General features: G+C 48.0%; 2 long non-coding RNA genes across 2 annotated transcripts; one reads left to right on the plus strand and one right to left on the minus strand.

Annotated features, from left to right (window-relative positions):
• Positions 1-966: 966 nt before the first annotated feature.
• On the minus strand, positions 967-4165 carry LOC137221097 (uncharacterized). The gene is made up of 2 exons (XR_010941866.1): positions 3873-4165; positions 967-1172 (listed from the first exon to the last, which is right to left on the minus strand). It is a non-coding gene; the product is annotated as an uncharacterized lncRNA (long non-coding RNA).
• Positions 4166-4497: 332 nt separating this feature from the next.
• Positions 4498-14523, plus strand: LOC137221098 (uncharacterized). The gene is made up of 3 exons (XR_010941867.1): positions 4498-5251; positions 7577-7687; positions 12721-14523. It is a non-coding gene; the product is annotated as an uncharacterized lncRNA (long non-coding RNA).
• The last annotated feature ends 663 nt before the right edge of the window (positions 14524-15186 follow it).

A 15186-nucleotide genomic window follows, 5' to 3' on the forward strand; every position in this document is an offset into this window, starting at 1 on the left:
TCAGAAGGCAGGGGCATAGCCCCACAGGGAGCTCTGGAGCAGGAACTGTTCCAGATGCACTGGGTGCTCTGCACACACATTGGCTTCTTAGCCTGGGATGCTAAGAAGCCAATGGCCTGCTCCTTGACCTGCACTTATACTGATTTTACTTTTCTTTGGTAATTAAATTATTTTAGTAACACTTTAATTGCATTAGTAGCAATTATACAAAACTTTTGGGAAGAGCTTCTGTCCTTCCTTGAGACATGGGTTGTCTGTGGCAGGCACTGCTCCCCTGCCCCCCGCTGCACCCAGACTTGACTCTGGGTGAGAACACTTGTCACACCGCAGCACAGCCTAATGTTATGTTTTCACATCTGCTTCCTCCATCAGACTGTGGTGAGGCAGGGCCCGAGTGCTAGAGGCCCAGCCGAGCGAGGGCCTTGGCATCTTCCCGTGTGCAAGCTGCTGAGACACATCGAAAAGCAAGAGACGCCCCACTGCGTGCAGACAGAAATGCTGAGGAAAACACAGCAAAAGCAAAATAAGGATGGGAGAGGAGTAGCTGAGCTTACGAGGAAGAAACAATACATTCAGAAAAATGCCTGCCTCCCGATAAAATGAGATGGATTCACTAATATAATTGAGCCCACATTTACATTACTTCCGTGATCCAGGAACCACCAAGGTAAAACAACAAACAAGCATGTTTCCAAGCTGGTGGTAAGCCAAGATTCCTGCTGAAAGTAAAGGCCAGGATGTGCTGAAGGGGCACCGCAGCCAGCCTGCTCGGATCCCCCTGAACAGCAGCCCGTAACCCTAAGGACAAACGCGCAGGGAGACAGGGGAGCACTACAGAGTGGGCAGAGGCTACAAAGCAAAGGGTTCAAACCCTGGAATCTGCCCCAAGTCACTATGTTTAAAATCATTAATTATAAAGGAGGGACCTGAAGCCAAAATAAAATATAAAAATGAAGAACAAACATGAAACGTGAAAAATAAACAGGAATAATTTTTCAAAGGAGAAAATAAAACTTTGTCTTATCAGTTCAGCTGCTATGACAAAAACACCACAGACCAGAGGCTTACATGACGACGTGTATTCCTCACAGCTCTGGAGGCTGCAGGTCTGGGATCAGCAGGATCGGGTTCTGGTGAGGACTCTTCCTGGTTCATAGACTGCCATTTTCTCACTGTGTGCCCAAAACACAGGAAGTGTGAGGGAGCTCTGTAGGGTCTCTGTCTTCAGGGCACTGATCCCATCATGGGGGCAGCACCCTCATGACCTCATCAGCTCCCAAAGCTCCCACCTCCTAACACCATCACATCAGGGGTGAGGGTTTCAGCATATTAATTTGAGGGGACACAAACATTCAGTTCATAAATAAACTCCTAAGGATGAAGTATACTGTTCATTGAAATTAAAAATACAAAGGATGGGATAAGCAACAGATGAAACATCACTGAAAGTTATGCTTTGAAGAAATAACCCACAGTGTTCATGCACAGAGAAAAAGAGATGGAAAAACATGAAAGAGGAATTAACATACATGGAAGAGAGAATGCAGATGTTCAGCTAGTTTTCATGGGAGTCACAGAACAGAAAAGAAAAACCTTAATGGCTGGCAGTAAATAGCAAAAGAAATAGAATAAACCCAACCTAGATCCATTGTATCGTAATGAGATTGCAAGATACGAACAATAAAAACAGCTTGAAAGCATGTTGAAAAAAGGCAATTTGCCTGCCAAGGAGCATTTAGACAGATGCAGGCTTCTGAAGATCTGCAGCAGTGGCCAGGAGACAGGACAGTAACACCCAGATGTGAAGGAGAAGGACGTCGGCCTGAGGTCCACGGGAGTCACAGGGGTGAGACGTGCTCAGCCTTGACAGTGGTGATGGGTTCACAGGTGTGTATCTATGGGATGAGACTCACCAAATTGCACACTCTAAATACAATCACTTTTTGTATTTTTGTATATCAATTATTTCTCCATTAAGTTATAAAAAGAACGTTTAAGACAACTCTTCAGAGGCAGGTTTAAAAGCAGATTAGACACAGGAGAAGAGGGGGTTGGAAAGCTGGACTGTAAGACGTAGGAAGTACCTGGGCTGAAGAAGAAAGACAAAAGAATTAAAATAGAAAACAAACATAGTTTAAAAGGTGAAGACGTGATGAAAACACCTAACCCCACGTACATATTTGGAGCCCTAGAGAGAGAGTCGGGAAGCAAGACCAATTCCAACGCCAAGATCAGTGCTAAGGAAACCACGTATGGATGTGTCGACAAAGCACAGGAGAGCTGCTGAACGCCAAGGGCCAAGGGACATATTTTATTTTGTTTTCTATTAGTTATCTATTTTATACATATTAGGGTATATATGTCAATCCCAATCTCCCAATTAAGGGACATATTTTAAAAGCCAGAGAAAAAACACAAATATCAGTTCATAAGGGGCAATAAAGTGATGCAACCCATTAAAGAACAGACTGGCATCTTCGTGGTGCTAAGAGAAAGTGAGTACATCCAGACTCCTGTACCCATGTGAGCAGCCTTCAACACGAAGACGGAACAGACATTCCAGGCTGAACACCAGAGATAAGACGTTGCCAGGGGCCGGCACCGAAGGAAACGCCAGGTGAGTTACTCGGGTGGAGGAAGCGCATCCCAGGTGGAGGCACCAGAATGCAGGTGGAGTGGAGGCCACGGAAGGGCCGCCCGCCGCCACATGCGACAGCCAGGGTGTCGTGTGGGACCCGGGATGCTGCGGGCTCACGGGGTGCCTCACGTGGGAGGGGCGGGGCAGGGAGGCACCGGGCCTGCGCTGCGAACACCGGCTGGACCCTAAGGTCAAGGTCGGGGCAGACTGTGGGGCTGGAGTGCTCACGGGGGTGAAAAGGCCATCCAGCGGGCGGTGAGGTGATTCTGATTTGTGCACGAGACACAGCCTAAGTGGTGATGGATGTCAGGTCCACAGAACCAAAGGATAAAGTGGGTGAGTCCACAGTCATCGCGGGAGATTTTAGCTCACGAAGCTTAGCAACTGGGAACAAACTGTGTAAAGACATAGGTTTGTAAAACACATTTACATAATTGACAAATGTAGACCAGCGCGTTCAGTGCATAGAACACAAGCCTTTCAAAGGTACGCAGGACATTGAACTGACAAGTGGGTCACGAGGCAAGACTCCGCAGAACTGAAGGACTGGATCACTGGAGCGTGTTTTCTCTAACTGCAGCGGGACAGCAGAAACACGATTTAAGAAATCCTCGAATGTTTGGAAATTAAGCAATAACCTTTTGGATAACCCGTGGGTCAAAAATAAATCACCATGGAAATTAGAACGTATTTGGACTGAGCGATAAACATATGACAAATTTAAACTTGGGGGGTGCAGTGGTTTTATAGCCTTAAATGAATATTTAGGGGAAAAAAGAATTTAAAAACAATGACCTGATTTCCATCTTCAGAAATTAAAGAAAAGCAAATTAAAGCCAATGAAAGTGGCAGGAAGGAAATAATAAGGATAAGGACAGAAGCTAATACCATAAAAACCCCACAGGCTAAAGCATTGTTTTTAAAAAGATGGCTCTTTGAAAAGATCAAAAACACTGATAAAACCCTGACAAAAGTGAACGAAAAGGGGAAAAGGCCTAAATTACTAACATCGAAAATAAAAAGTGATGTTGCTGTGTGTTCTGCGGACAGTGAAAGGCTGTAAGAGCGCACTCTGAAACACTTTGCGCTGTTACATTTGAAAATGCAAAGGAAATGGATGAGATCCTCAACACAATTTTCCAAAACTGACACAAGGGAAAAAGGAGAGACTGAATCCCTTAGCGAAATGAACGTGTAATCAAAGCTCTCCCACGGACAACACGCTACGCCTCACCCGCTCTTCTCGTGAATTTTCGGGCGAACCCGGGCACCGGAAGCGCTGCCTTCCCTCCCCCGCCAGGCGCTCAGGGCCCGGGTCTCAGGCGCCCGGAGAGCACAGGCAGGCCACGTGGGTGGCGCCGCCGCCGCCCCTCAGCCCCGGCCCAGGGCTGTCCGAGAACCGAGAGCACCCGCGGTGCCGCCGGCTCTGTGCTCGGCTGGTTTCTGCGAGTGACCCGAGGCCTGGGGCCCAACCCTCTGCGGACCCAGCCCCGAGGGCGTCCGCGCTGAGAGCGTCCGGCCAGCCCTGCCCTGAGCGGCCCCTCCCTCCAGCCCGAGGGCCCGCTTCTCCGGGAGAAAAGCCCCGCCCCGTGGCCATCGGGCGGTCACGTGGGCCCCAGGGCCGCGCCGGGCCAGGTTGGCCCTTTGTGTTCCCATGCGCATGCGCACCCCCTCCCCCCCACGGGAACTTCCGCCTGCCGCCGTCCGCGCAGCTGTCGCCGTCCTGCAGGCAGGCGCCGCGCGAGTCCTCTTTCGCTGGCGGCTCCGTGGTAAAGGTGCCGGACGCTTGGCAGACAGGACAGGACCAGTCTCACGCGTGTCACGGAACTCACACCTCACCCTCCAATTTGTACAAAGGGAACCAGATGGACCACGAACAGCCCACGGAGGGGGAGGGTCTCTGGGTGTGGCATGTCGTGCCCCCTCTTTTCCACGGGAGCCCAGCTGGGTGACGGGACGTGCCCACAGGCCCCTGGCGTTCCCTCTGCTTCGCTCTGAGTGCTCGCCTGGGGAGGGTTGCATGTGCTAAACCTGCATCGAATCCTGTCTTCATGACTTGCAGAGTGTCGGTCCTGCCCAGCGGGCCGAGAGCCGGGCTGCAGCCACTCCGCCCCAGAGCACCCGGAGAGGCCCCCGGAGCGGAGGGAGGACCTGGGGACGATGAGAACCCTGACCCCGCACCACACCCAGCGGGGACGCGTGGGAGAGGCAGGGGTGCCCAGGTCTCAGCAGGGGCCGGGGGCGATGGGCGTGTGTCCCCTTCCTCCCGAGGGGCCGCCCCCAGCAGAGGGACCCGCCCTCCTCTCTCTTCTCTTTGGTGCTTTACTTCCCTCCCTCTCGGCTTCCAGGGCTCTCACAGCAGGAACTGTCTCCCCGATGTCCCTGCGCCCACCGAGCGCCCTACACACACTAGGGACCGACACACGCCGGCGGGGCGAGCGGTGAGCCGTCAGGGCAGGGGACGCAGGAGCTCCGAGCCTCGTACAAACTCTGCGGGCACGGCAGGCTTGGGGGAGCAGGCTCGCCGGTCTGCCGGCCTTTCTGGAGGAGCCGGAGCCTGGGAGGGCTGGCCTGCCTCACCTGGGCAGGTGACGTCGCCCACCGCCGGGCCAGGTGAGGCAGGAGTGCGCCCCGTCTCCTCGGAGACACAGGGACGCCACACTGGGACTCTGGGTGGGTGAGGGGGCTCCTGAGCTCTAATGAACCGGGGGAGAAACAGGGGCCCAAAGGAGATCAAAGATTGAGACAGATGGTCCGGGCAGCGGCCACATCAGACAGCCTGTCAGCTTTGTCCACTGTTCAGCCCTCGCGGGCCAGGGACTCGAGTTTTGCCTTAATTGACTTAACATGGTGTCATGGAGATGCTGACAAAGAGTGAGTTCCTGGCCAGAGCTTAAACTTAAGAGCGGATTTCCAAGGAGGCCTGCGTTCTTCTCCCCTCTGGGGACTCTGGGCAGAGGAAGACAGGAAGGGAGGCCGAGGGCCTTTAACGCGGTTGGTTTCTGCCCTCCTGGACCACCAGAGTCACGAGATGAGATGCAACACCGACAGGTACACTTTAAAGGAGCTTGTGTGCTTTCCGGAGTGACGGGGGTCTCATCCGGAGCCAACGGCTAATTCTCACGTAGGTCGGTGTGATGAACACTTACAACTGACCTCTTATGCATTTTAACATGTAGCCCGTCTTTTTAACAGACTTTTAGTGAATACTCATGCACGGGAGGCCCTGAACTGAAGGTTCTAGAAAAGGCCCAACTGGGAGAAGGGCTTGTTCTAGGAAGTAGCGTAGCCTAGAGCGGACCTTTAGACGGCATGTCGCTGGGCGTTGGGCAGACTCTTCTCTGAGCAAAGGGAACTTCTTCCCTTAGAACAGTGAGGACAGACGTCCTTCTGTCCTTCTGGGCACGAAGCTGTGTCATGACTGCAGAGGCGGGGAGGGCATGGTGGCCTCCTTCCAAAGTGTTTCGCAAGCCTCCTCTCAAGATTAGACCCTGGGCCGCTGGTCGGGTTTCAAATCCTAACTGGAAACAGATTTGCTTTCTCGGCTTTGATGAAGTTCTGCTGTTTTTTGGGGCTTTGAAGCTTATTTTTTTGTCCTTGAATTGCATTAATTATTTTTGAAGTTTATACTTGTGTTCACGAAGTCTCTGTGAAGGGCATAACATGCGTGTAGGTTCAAGTAATTCAAAGGGATGTGTCTAATAGTTACTTTTAATTGGTAGCAGGGGACGGCATCCAGCTTACTACAAACCTACATGCTATGGTTGAGAGCTAATTAAACTTGCCCTTGAAGCTGGAATTCAAAGCCTCACTCGTGGCTGAAGTGGTATTATCCGGGGAGAGTGTTTGTTTCATAATTTGAAACAAGAACCAGGATCTTGTATGAGGCCCAGTATTGCTTCCATATGAGGGGGCTGGACGGAAGGGCAGAGCTGGACCCCTGACTAGTGCCTCTGCCCTGGGGGCGCTGGCCCCTGCGCTGGGGGCTGCCCTGCCCTGGGCCCAGGGTGCAGCCACCTGGTGAGGCTGGGAAGCCGTGAGCATGTCTGTGTGCCATGTCCACGCAGCGACCGTGAAAGCAGGGGCCCAGGGGATGGGGTGCGTCCGTGGTGCGGCCTCTGAGCAGAAACCGAAGGCCTGTGGGACCCGGCGCAGAGAACTCCTATCCTGGGGGCAGGACAAGTGGGTTGGGCTGGAGGAAGCTGGGGAGGGCGGGCAATGACCTGGGGCTGCAGGCATTTTGGGGGCTCTAGCTCCTACCGGGAGGGAGGAAGGTGGGCACGGGGGGCTTCTTAGGGGTGGCTGGCCTGGCTCTCAGTTCTAGGGATCCTTTGGCTCCCCATGGAGGATACACTATGGGGGGCATAAGAGCAAGACCTGCCAGGAGGCTGTGGCCAGTGCCCAGGGCGGCTGGATGGGGACAGGGGTGCGAGTGCCTGGGTCCTGGGTGGGTTGGCAGGAGAGCTGAGAGCGTCTGCTCATGGCTGGGTGGAGTGTGAGGGGGCTGCCAGGAGAATCCTGGGGTTTCATCTGGAGCCCCTAGAGGAGGGGCTGGCACTTCCTGAGAGCAGGGGAGATATGGGGGACACGTAATGAACGTGCTGGAGGGGCACCCAGAGTGGATGTCATGGAAGTGCACATCTGGGGTCCCAGGGGGAGGAGCCAAGGGCATCACGTGACCACCAGAAGGACACACCCATGCATCGCAGTACAGAGACCTAGGCGCTTGAGCTCTGAGGCTGGGGACCAGGAGGAAAGGTCAGTGAGGTGAAGGGAACTGGAAGAGGTGTCCAGCAACCCCAGGAGGCCTGGCACAGCCCTGTCAGCCCACCCAGGTTTTCAGATTTAGTGATGTATTTGGACGTTTCCTATCACCTCTTAAAGTTCCATTTGCTCTACGTTTTCTCATTCATTTTTCTTGTTTTTGCCTTTATTCAGATTGATAGCAAATGCTCACTCGACCAGAGGAGGGTTTAGTGGCTCTCAGAACCCCTGGTCTCCACGTCCTGGTCCCTCATCTGTTGAAACTACTGGGAGTTCTTCTTCTGGGTTCGTACATACGTGTGTCCATGTTTCTTTTCTTTGGTCTTAGTTTTTTCTTAAGACAACAACAAACTTTATAAAGTTATCGTTTTAATCTTTCTTTTTTTCTTCTCACATCTCTTGCAGCTTTTCTGGGTTTGTTTCTTTATATTTTGAGGTTTCCTCCAAAAATGTTTTCATTGTGGGTTTTGTTGGCAAATCTTTTGAGACCTTGTAGAATAGCTTTATTATGCCCTCCAAATAGTTTGTTCTTTCAACTACTGTGTACCTACTATTTCTACTTTCTTCTTTTTTCAGGGTATTTTTTTCTTTTTCCTATTGCTAATGTCTTCCTTTATTTTTAAAGCATATTTGTCATACTTATTTGAGATAATCTGTCCTAACACTTCTGCTTCAGATGTTATGAGCTCCCTGGTTTGTGGCTCTCTCTTTGTGATTTTTAAACTTCTTCGGTGTTTAGATTTCTTGACTCACTTCCCCCTAGAAGTGAATTAAGTGATCTTTGGAGGAAAATACATCATCCAAGACCTCTGTTTCCATGCATGGTATCCACAACACCCTCAAATTTTCCAACCATACCAAGGACCAAGTGGCCAAAAACCTTGGGACAAAAAGACAATGTAAATAGTATCGAATGTGAACAGATGCTGGACTTGCCAGATGTGAATTTTAAATTAACTGTTTTTAACCCTTCCCTGCCAGTTTTAAACAATTAAATTAACTATTAATATATAAACAGAAATATGACAGGATGACCAATTTCACAGGAGAACTGAAATCGTTTTTTTAATCAATGGAAATACTAGAGTTAAATCTACATTAATTGAAATTAAGTACTTGAAAGGTGGATTTAGTGATGGGTTAGAGCACAGAACAGAGGTCAGTGAACTGGCAGAGAGGTCGGCAGAAAATATCAAAAGGAGCATAAAAACACCTGAGATTTAGTGAAAAGCTATAACATGCATGGATGGGAATCCCAGAAGGAGAAGAGAGAGAACGAGGGGCAGGAAATATTTGAAGAAACGCTGGTCAAGAAATTCCCAAGGCAATGGAAGACAGCAAACCACATATTTGTGAAAATCTACAAACATGAAGCAAAATGGACACAAGGAAAGCACACCTGGGCACATCATAGTCCAACTGTCAAAAATGTAAATAAAGGGAAAATTGTTAACAGGGTTACAGACAGCTGACTTCTTCACAAAATGATGGAAGCTGGGAGACAATTGAAGGGTATATTTAAAATCCTGGGGAAATAACAGCTCACCTAGAATTCTCTATCCAGTTAAAATGCTTTTTGAGAGTAAATATGAAGTTAAGATATATTAAAATGAACAAAAATTGAGAGAATTTGCCAATAGCAATTCTCACTAAAATAAATGTTAAAGGAAAATTTTCAGGCAGAAGGGAAATCTTGTTTTTTTAAAGAAAGATAATAGAGAAAATTGTGGAAAACAATAGAAAGGGTACATATGTGGGGAAACCCAGATATTGTATTGCTGCTGACTGACTGCAGCAATACAATATCTCGTAGAATTTAAATAAATGTAAAATTAGGATACAGAAAGAAAAAAAAAAGCTAGGATAGGTAAATGGGATTCAAGAGTTGAAGTGTGGTTGCTTTGTCCAGGAGGCTGAGTACTAACTCTAACATATCAAGGATGCATGGGGGAAATCATTAAAAGAAAAACAGAAATCGTATTTAGGGGAAATAATAGGAAATATTTAGATATTAGTCAAAATGTGTCAGAGAAGGATTTAAAAGGGACAGAGGAGACCACTACAAAGCAAACTGTAATATGGTAACTTTGACACAAATGTACCATTAATTACACCAAAAATAATTACTATTTCGTTAAATCATTAAAATACATTAATCCTCTAACTGAAGACAAAGATTGTCAGGCTGGATTACAAAAAACAAAACAAAACAAACAATTGTTCCTCCAAGTGCCACATGTAAATGTGAGTACCTCAGCATGAAAGGATGGGGAGAGGTACACCACGCAAGCAGACAAAAATCAGCGGAAATATGGGAGATTTGAAAAGCATGATAGACAAGTCTGACCTGGTTGACATGCACAGAGCCCTGCCTCTAATCGATGACTGCAGTATACACGTTTTTCCAAGTGCACAAGGAACATTTACCAAAACTGATGACCTTTTGCATCCCTCAACAACTTTTGAAGTGTTCAAAACATACAATACTCTATGACCACATTGAAATTAACCTAGAAATCAGTAACCAAAAGGTACAAAGTGAGGAAATCCCAAATGTTCGAAAATAACATGATAAAGTTCTAAATGATCCATTAGTCAAAGAGAAGTCCCAGTGGAAATTAGGAGCTATTTTGAATTGGATGATGATAAAAATATGAAGTATAAAAACTGGTGTGGGGCTTCCCTGGTGGCGCAGTGGCTGAGAGTCCGCCTGCCGATGCAGGGCACACGGGTTCGTGCCCCGGTCCGGGAAGATCCCACATGCCGCGGAGCGGCTGGGCCCGTGAGCCATGGCCGCTGAGCCTGCGCGTCCGGAGCCTGTGCTCCGCAGCGGGAGAGGCCACAGCAGTGAGAGGCCCGCGTACCGCAAAAAAAACCCCAAAACAAACAAACAAAAAACTTGTGTGGCATAGTTAAAGCTATACTGAAAGGAAAATGTACAACTTTGGGGAATTTCCTGGCAGTTCAGTGGTTAGGACTCAGTGCTTTCATTGCCGTGGCCCCAGGTTTGATCCCTAGTCTGGGAACTAAGATCCCACAAGCTGCAGCCAAAAAAAAAGTATAACTTTCAATTGCATATATTAGGCAAAATGCTGAATATCAAAGAAATAAGTACTTTACTCAAGAATTTGAGAAAATATTGCCAAAATCTCGGCTTCCCTGTGCACCGAGGCCGAACAGAAATACGGAGACAGGTTTTGGAGGAAGGCAGAGATGGCTCTACTTTTCTGCTAGGCAGAAGGGAAGAGACAGCCGGCTAGTGCCTCAAAAACTGTGCGCCCCCTTGAAAATCAGGGAAGATTTTATATGTGGAGCTCGCAGTCCGGGGTATAGGATGAGGATCAAAGTAGTGAAGGTCTTGCGTTCCTCCTTTCCTTTGCATTATTTCAAAACAGTCATAGCTGGCATCAGGCCGCCTGGTAATTGGGGTCCGGCAGTCTGGTAATTGCATCCGTTTGCCTCTGGTTTATCGGCTGGTGACCTTGTTTCTGAAATGCAAATAGTATAGGGGGTGATTCGTTATGAGGGGCGTATAGAATGTAAGTGCTGGACATAATAAGGTTAGGGAGTGAGAGGCAGGGGATGTAACTCACACGGAGTCAGGGGTGATGGGTGCCGAATGTAAATTACATAGTGTCAGGGAGTGAGGTTAGCTTGGTAAAGTACAAATCTAGTTACTACAAATCAGCGACGGTTAAAGTAAAACAAGGAGTGATTAACTCTTTCAGGCCAGGCTGTGTTTCTTCTCTAGCTGGTTTGCCGTTCCCTTTGTTTTCCTTGCTGTCAGGGAAGAAGAAAGAAAACTCTCACTTCTATTTACATTGCAACAAAAAATTAAACAATAACACTCAATTAGAAAGAATACAGCAATGATAAAATCAGTAATTAATGAAATATAAATCATACAGGAGAAGAAAATCAGTAGCCAGAGATTGTTTGCTTGAAATAGAATAATTAAAATGATAAACTCCTAGAAAGTTTAATCAAAAGGAAGATAGGGAGGCACAATTAACAGTGTCAAAGATGAGAATGGAGACATCACTAAGGATCCCACAGATATTGACTCACAAAAGGACGTGCTGAACAATTTATGCCAATAATCTTGACAATGTAGATAAACTGAACAAATTCTGAAATTTGCCTTAACTAATGCAAGAAAAAAATTTAAGTCTAAATAGTCCTACTGGGGCTTCCCTGGTGGTGCAGTGGTTAAGAATCCACCTGCCAATGCAGGCGACATGGGTACAAGCCCTGGTCCGGGAAGATCCCACGTGCCGCAGAGCAATGAACCCCGTGAGCCACAACTACTGAGCTCGTGCTGTAGAGCCCGAGAGCCACAACTACTGAGCCCGAGTGCCACACTACTGAGCCCATGCACCACAACTACTGAAGCCCACATGCCTGGAGCCCGTGCTCCACAACGAGAGAAGCTGCCACAATGAGAAACCTGCGCACCGCAACGAAGAGTAGCCCCCGCTCGCCACAGCTAGAGAAAGCCCGCAGGCAGTTATAAAGACCCAACGCAGCCAAAAATAAATTAATTTTTAAAAAACACCATAAATAGTCCTACTAAAAACATTCCCACAAAAACTCCAGATCCAGTTGGCTTCACCAGTAAATTCTTCCAAATGCTGTGGAAGAAATGACATCAGTCTTACACAAACTCTTCTAGGGAAGAGAAAAAAAAGAGGTGATACTTCACAACTTGATTTAAGAGAACAGAATGACCTCACTATTCATATCTGACCACAAGGTCATTGCAAGAAAGAAACATTACAGCAATCTCTGACATGAGCATGGACACAAATGTGCTTTAAAAATTAGCAAGTCACAGTCAACTGTGTATGCAGATATACACCATAGCCAACTGAGGTATAATCCGAATATGCAAGAATGGTAAAACATTCGAAAAGAAATCAATATAAATCGTATGCAATCTAACCAGAAATGCTACAACATGGTTGAACCTTGAGGACACTGTGCTGAGGGAAATAAGCCAGTCACAAAGAGACAAATACTGTGTGACCCCACTTATACAAGGTACCTAGAGTCACCAGAGAAATGCAAAGTAGGTGGTGGGCGCCAGGAACGGGGGGCGAGGGGCTTACCATGTAATGGGTGCAGCGTTTCAGTTTTGCAAGATGAAAAGAGTTACGGAGCTGGACGGTGGTGACGGTTACACGACAGTCTGAATATATTTAATCCCACTGAACATACACTTAAAATCATTAACGTGGTACATTTTATGTCATGTGTATTTTACTAACATTTTTTTATTTTTATTTTTTATTGTTTTGGCCATGCCATGTGGAATGCAGGATCTTAATTCCCCGACCAGGGATGGAACCCACGTCCCCTCCGCAGTGGAAGTGTGGAGCCTTAACCACCGGACCGCCAGGGAAGTCCCAACTTTTTTTTAATTGGAAAAAGTAATAAGGGGAAATAGCTATGGAAAGAGAGTAAATTTTTAAAAATCAGAATTGATTATTGTCAAAATCAATTTAAACCTCTGTCAGATGGAAAACTTTATAGAAAAATATACTTTACCAAATGGAACTTGAAGACATATAAACTTTAAATAGACCACTTTCCATGGAAAAAAATAGTGGAATTTTTCAAAGACCTACCTCTGAAAAAAGCACCAGACCTGCCCTTTAAGCTGTTTTAGCGCATAGAATAGGAATAGACAATTCTAGATTCTTTTTACAAATTGCATATAACATCAAAGTCTGGAATGCATCAAAAATAAAACAGGCCAGTCTTGCATCATGAATATTGATGCAAAAGCCTTTTTAACATCTTAGCTAACAGAATCCAGCAACACATTAGGACCAAATGGGGCTGTGATGATCAGATATTAGAAGACCTGCAAATATCGTAATACGTTCTCAATAGATGCTGAAAAGCCAACTGACATATTTCAAGGATAACTTGTCTCTTCTGGAAAAAGGGGGGGCAGACTTGTGTTTTCTTGTATAATATTTCTTGTATGTAAATTAAAAGAAAAAAACCTCTGGAAGCATGCACAAAAAAGTGTTACAGCTGATTACCTCTTGAAGGAATGGAACGGGGAAAGTTCGCAGGCGGGATAATTTTCACTCTCTACCTTTCTATGTGTTTATTAAACCATATGGATATATTATTCAGAACTGTTAACTAAATAATAGGTCAATTTATGCCAACTATGTAGACGAGAAAGCAACGAAAGGGAAGATTATCAACTAAACACCGATAAATTCAAGAACCTAAGTAAAACAAACATTTCTGGGAAAATAAAGAATGCCAAAATTAGTGTGAGAAGAAACCGAAAATGTGATAGTCCAATACCCACTGGAGAATTAGGGCTGCAATCAGAGACTTAGGGCCACCAAGGCCACAGCCCCCACCACGTCAGATGCACTTTATTACCCTCTTCTATGGGACACGCAGCAGAGGAGCTGGTGCACTTCTCCAAGACCAGGAGCAATAAGGGTGACCTCCACCCCCACTGCGTTTCAAAAGAGCTTTGTAGGTTCCTGACTCCAAAGTAAAGGAGTTAGGAGTAGACGGATGGTTGGATCATCTACAGCCAATGCACAGGATCAATCAACAAACGATCTGACCTGACCCAGGAGAGAGTCAGTATTATAGTGTTGTCCTCTACCGGCAGCAGCCAGGTGTAATAGGAACAGAATCTCCAGAGCTGTGACATAGGAAGAGGAGCCGTTCTTGCCGCTACTGACTCCGAGATACGGCGTGGCCATAAGGCAGGGGGCTGGTTTGCAAGGACAGGCAGGGAGAGCCAAAGTGCAGCCCCACACGTGGGACCAGCTCTATGCCAGATATCCATGGAGAAAGGATGCTCCGTCCAGTCAGAGGTGTGAACACTGGCTACGACCTGTGGCATCCCTGCCTCACACCGTATGCAAAAAGGGGGAGCTGGAATAAAGCTCCAAAAGTGACATCATAATCCTTGAAGCTTGAATCCTTGAACAGAGGAAAATGTAGGACTGTCTTCACAACGCAAAGACCACAAACCGTAAGGTGAAAACCTGCTGGGTCTGCCTGCGTCAAAGTTAGATGCGTGTGTTCCGTGGAGGGCATTGCAGGCAACACTGCGGATGAGCAACAGGCGGAGGGGAGCCGTTTCCATCGTCAGAAACCTGCCAGGGTCTCTGCCCTGAAGAACCCACCAGAGCTCCCGCCCACCACCAGGCAAGGGGGAGCCGGGACTGGGGCAGAGGAGGTGGGTGGGCGATGCACAGAGGGGCACTCAGGTGAGTGAGCAGCCTCACCGTAACGGGGAGTAGGGGCAGGCAAGGGCAAGCAGCAGGCCGTCACTTCACGCCCAGCAGAGGGGGGGAGAAGGCGGGGTGCTGGGAAGCACCGCCCGGCGGGGGGACCGGCATCGCGGGCATCTGGAGAGCAGTGGAGAAGAACCTGGGTGACGGGCACTTACCCTGCCCCCCGGGCACCATCGGGGGATGCAGGCAGAGGACCAGAGAGACGGGCTCGCCTATCACTGCCGCCTTCTCTGGGGAGGAGGATGGTGGTGGCCACTGGCTGGAGGTGAGGTGGTGCCTGACCCGCCCCCAGAGGCAGTGAGCGGGGCAGCCCTTCACCCCTGTGCACGTGGCAACCACTAGGCCTGCTTTTAAGACATGCGGCACCCAGGCTGCACCCCAGATGACGTCAGTCACAGTCTCTGGGGCTGGGACCAGACACAATTTGTTCTGAAACCCCAGGCTATTCCAAACGCAGCGGGTTTGAGAACCAGCAAACCGGCTGTGTGACAATAGCGTAAA

The sequence above is a fragment of the Pseudorca crassidens genome, chromosome 3, assembly GCF_039906515.1.
Source record: "Pseudorca crassidens isolate mPseCra1 chromosome 3, mPseCra1.hap1, whole genome shotgun sequence".
NCBI lineage: Eukaryota > Metazoa > Chordata > Mammalia > Artiodactyla > Delphinidae > Pseudorca > Pseudorca crassidens.